Source organism: Dermacentor silvarum, chromosome 11 (assembly GCF_013339745.2).
Source record: "Dermacentor silvarum isolate Dsil-2018 chromosome 11, BIME_Dsil_1.4, whole genome shotgun sequence".
In the NCBI taxonomy this organism is placed as follows: domain Eukaryota; kingdom Metazoa; phylum Arthropoda; class Arachnida; order Ixodida; family Ixodidae; genus Dermacentor; species Dermacentor silvarum.
In genome coordinates, this window is record NC_051164.1 from 44,122,443 (window position 1) to 44,127,375 (window position 4,933).

A 4,933-nucleotide genomic window follows, 5' to 3' on the forward strand; every position below is an offset into this window, starting at 1 on the left:
GTAACAGGACAGCCAGCTTTTTCTGCAATGGTCTGAATGACTGTGACACAGTCCTCATCATCAGTGCAAGGTGCACCTTTAATTTCAATATTATTCTGTCTAGAACATTGCTCAAGGTCTGGCACCCTCTGTGACAACTGTTCGTTTGATGTTTTCAACGTCTTATTCTCAGAAACTAGCGTCTCCTGGTTCGTTTTCATTTCCTCGTACAGAGTATTAAACAGTGAAACTCTCTTGCAATCCCTCAACCTCAGAGCGCAATTTTTCTAGTTCAGGAGACAATTCAGCATTCGAAGGCATGGTAGCAAGCAAACCACAGCTATACGTTGGCAACGACAGCTGTGAAAGGGAAAAAAAGGTGGCAATAATATAAAAAAGCCTAACAACTAACCTGCACACATATGAAGTAAAATTTATGTGGCTTGAAGAAACCACAGCTGTCGTTGCCAAATGATACTCGGTCGCAGCGGTTCTTGGTTTATATCTAGTCGCTCGAAGCGCTAATACAGGATCCACCTCGATGTGCTGCAGATGCTTGGCAGATATAGCCGTGGGATATCTTGCAGTTCGAAAGTCGTTGACTTTACTCATGCGTCCAGGTCTGAGCAGTCGCAGCAGTTGCCAACACGACCGTACAGCGATGCTCTTGCTATAGCTGCAGGTTCCTGCACACAGATGAAGTAAAATTTAAGTGGCTTGAAGAGACCACAGCTGTTGTTGCCAAATGATACTCGGTCGCAGCGGTTCTTGGGTTATAGTTATTTATTTTTACATACTGCAGCCCTGTTAGGCCTATGACAGGAGTGGAATTATACAGCTGTAGAGCGTACACAAATTGCAAATATAAGCAGCACGAGAGCAAAAAACATAAACAACACAAAAGATAGATGAATAACAGTCAAGCGTAAGCAAGAAATCGTCCAAAGGAAGGGAACGAATGGCACCAGGCCGAGAGTTCCAATAATAAATGGTTAGGTTTTTGTAGTTGCCCGCAGCGCCAATACAGGAACCACCTCGATGTGCTGCAGATACGTAGCAGATATCGCCGAGGGAGCTATCCGGCAGTCCGAAAGTCGTTGACGTTACTCATGCGTCCAGGTCTGCGCAGTCGTCGCGGCGTCTGCTCTTCTAGCCTGAAAGTTGCTGCGCACGGCCTGGCTGAGTACCGCTGCTTGCGTCATATTTTGGAGGTATTCCGCAACGGTAGAAAAGCTAGGCGAGCCGAAATAGATGCTGGATAAATTCGTTTGCGCTGTGTTCTCGTGCGCCTAACGTTGGAGGTCGTGTAATTTCAAGTTTCGAAGACGCGTTGACGTTGGAGGCAGCACGAAGCGTGTGTTCGCTATGCGACAGCGAGCGAACGCCGGCGTTGTCACATCGAGTCTCCGCGGTTACTGATTGAGGTCTGCTGTTGTCGGCTCGTTCAATCGTGACAGCTTGTTTGAAAATTAAATCTGTTAGTGAATGTTTACTGCAATTGATGCAGCCAATAAAACTTGTTCACGTGCTTGTTCACGCTTGTTCACGTGCTGAACCATGCTGAATTCCATACTATGGCACGCACCTACGAAAAAGTATGAGCCAAAGAGCTTGTCGGCGTGTTGATGGTTACGATTTCTATGCTACAGAAAACTCATGGATCGGACACGAAGCGTATGCGTATGTTGATGATGATGGTGAGGATATCCATATTATGGCATGTGCGCACTAAGTGCAATCTACCAAGAAGCGGTCAGTGAATTCAAGAAATGGAGGACGCTTAAGCTTCGCCTTTAAGACTAGAAAGCGACAGCGTTATCGGGACCCGTTCGCATCGCATCGTTAGCATACGGCAAGCAGGCTTCATTCACTGCAACACTGAACGTGGGAAAGCTAGCTTGCAAAGACCACGCTTACACCAATCCCCTTAAAGTCGGTTTCACTTTTGAACAGAAATACATTGCTGGAAAGTCGTTTTTCCAGGGGCAATATAAGTCGTCTAATTTTAAAATGTGAAGGCCCTAGCACCATTTTTTAGTTATTTTAATCATTGTTTGCTATTGCCCCGACGCGCGCGCGTGTCCACAACAATGGCAGGCGAAGTGCCAATTTGATCTGCCTAGGACGCGAGCGCCATCTGAATATCATTTCCGCAAGTAATGTACCCGAACGCGCGGCTGTAGGTTTGGTAGAAATGCTGGAAAAGGGGTTTGTGTTTGAGTTTCCTCGTAGCAGAATTAGGTTTTCTCGTACATTCAAATTACAATCCGTCGCCGATCCGACGGCGAATCTGACTCCGAATGGTAAAGCCGTGCGTTACCATTTTTATGGTGGATTTCACTATGAGAAATTCAATTTTCGTTCACCAAAACCTTGCACCACGTAGAGGGCCTGCGGGTCAGGGTGGTTGGGAATGATTTTCTCCGCCACCCGATGACTACGCACGCCGACGCCGGTTGCCGACGCCGGATTTTTTTGCGACACGGGGCCCTTAACGCTATTGCGTTAAATATAAGCAAGAAGATATGAAGAAACATACAGCAATATAAAGTATGTCACATCGCCTAGCGCGGCTGAGCGAGACCACATGCACGTGCCAGTTTCGTATGTGCCAATAAGGAAGGATCCAAATGGACATGTTTAAAACATTTAATTCACCGCTTCATGAAAGCTTCGCTTTACATAGATTTTGACGTGTGCCTTGGATCTGTATAATGTGTTGATTTTTAGGAGTCCAATTATTGTAGTTAGATTCTACCTAAACACTTAAATTTTCTAAAGACTTTGGGTCACGCGAATCTGCGCTTTGTGAATCAAGATTCACGCTGTTTTAAGTTTGGTTGACACATGTGTAGGACTCTGTGACCGTTAGCCCAGGGCAAATGTATATTCGTGACCCCACGGCCTTAACGGACATGTTCACCTCGCTGAACAGATAAATTAGGAAAATAAATAACGAAACGGAGCCTACGTTTTATTCCGCTGCAGATGGTGTGGCCATATTGAGCCGTATGTGTATAATAACTGTGGAAACCAGAAAACAGTTCCGAAAACAGTTCCTCCGCGTTGGAGCGGAGGCTCCAACGCGGCGTAGCCATAGAATAAAGAAGCAAGTGTATCCCAAGGAGGTATAGGATCGTGCATAGACTTTCATACAATAATTATACAATAAATAATCATGCAATAAAAAAGTTATTTCATCTTCACCCGCACAGGGAACCATGTGTGGATGCGAAGCAGCGGGGAGATGGTTAGCTTGAGAGGGAGTTGGTTTCGCGGCAGCAGCCCGAGTGCTCATCGCGGCGCTGCACAGGAGAGAGAATGAGGCGCGCACGCTCCGTCATTTTCACCCCGCTGAACTACCGTGGCGCCCCCAGCGCAGTATGCAGCTGTCGCACCACCTGTCGTGCGCGCCGCTCCGGATTCCTAGAGGAGAGAAAGGGGGGCGAGAGGAGAGAGAGGGAGAGGGGACGCGCATGCGCTGTGGGGGTGTGGCACGCGGGCGCCACTCCGTAGACGATTCCTAGAGGAGAAAAAGGGGGGAGTGTAGGAGAGGAGAGAGAGAGGGGGGGACGCGCATGCGCTGTGCGGGTGTGGAGCGCGGGAGCGACGCACAGAGCCGCCGGCAAGAAATGCTTCGCATTTAAATAGTTGTCCGCCATCCCGCCCCGCGAACGTGAATGTCTCGCGAAGCTTTATCGAACACCACACATGGTCGAGCGATGTATTCACGCTGTACTTCTGGTGTGTTTCATTTCCTTGGTCTACCCATGGCAGTCTGAGAATGAACTGAATGAGTTGCTAGACGGGCCTTCCTATTATATTTGAAAGCGTGGTGACGTCACTAAGTAAATATATATTGTCACCTCCGCCTTTAGGAGTATATATATATATATATATGCTACATGCCTGATTGCAACGAAAGATACGCCGTTTGCCTTTAAATGTTGACCTGGAGATCTCTGTTCCTGCCACGAAATTTTCCGACCAACGAGAGGTATACAGCTTCGCTGTAACACAATATTTCAATTGCCCGATGGCAGGATTGGAACATAGGAACTCTAGCAGAGAAGCAGATGTTGAACCAATTACGTCACGGACGCATGCATCGACACGTGGCACAAAACGCCCTTGTGAATTTATCGCGGGCAAGCCAGTGGATTGAGACGCTTGTTGCGTTTCGATTCGGCCACCTCGACAAGCTGAACCATTGTAATTAGCAGCGATTGTGCGTGTTCGCAGCGTCTTCTGCTCTTCGAAAAGTATATATTGCTCTGAAATTTACGGTAAAGAAGGCATATAAAGTGCAATAAACAAAGCCACAAGAACTTCTAAATCAACAAGCACGAAGATCAGACAAATCCATATGCTTATGTGGCCTCGTGTAGGCAGTTAGCGGCGGATTAGCCAGTGGCACCTGGTCGCCTACAGATTGCGGCTTCAGCGTCCATCAGCAGTGCATCGCCTACTACTTCGCTTGCTATGACACCACCTAAGACAACTGCTGCGCAAAAAGGCGCAGAAAGGCAATGACGTCACCGGGAGAATCTCGCTTTGCTCCGGCGAGAGTCACGCCCGCCTGAAGCAGATGCCTTCGCTCGTTTGCGACGCACGGTGCGAGCTCTGCCACTGGCATTCCAGCAGCTGTGCGTGTCGCAGCTCGGCTGGCTGCCCTAGGCAGCACGGAGCCGGACCAAAATGCCCGCACCTTCGCCGAAGCCACTCGCCAGCAGGATGGCGCTCGCCAACACGACGCCACGCGCCAACAAACTTGCAACATGGTCGCCGGCCTGCAAATCGTGCGCCTTTCACTGCGGCGGGCCGCGAGTTCACGAAGCAAACATACAACAGCTTCTGTGAGCGCACGTTTCACTTTCGTGTTCTAGCGATTCCAATGAAAGAGGGATCAACCATAATTTTTTATTGCGATAGCAATTATATAGACACTCATAAG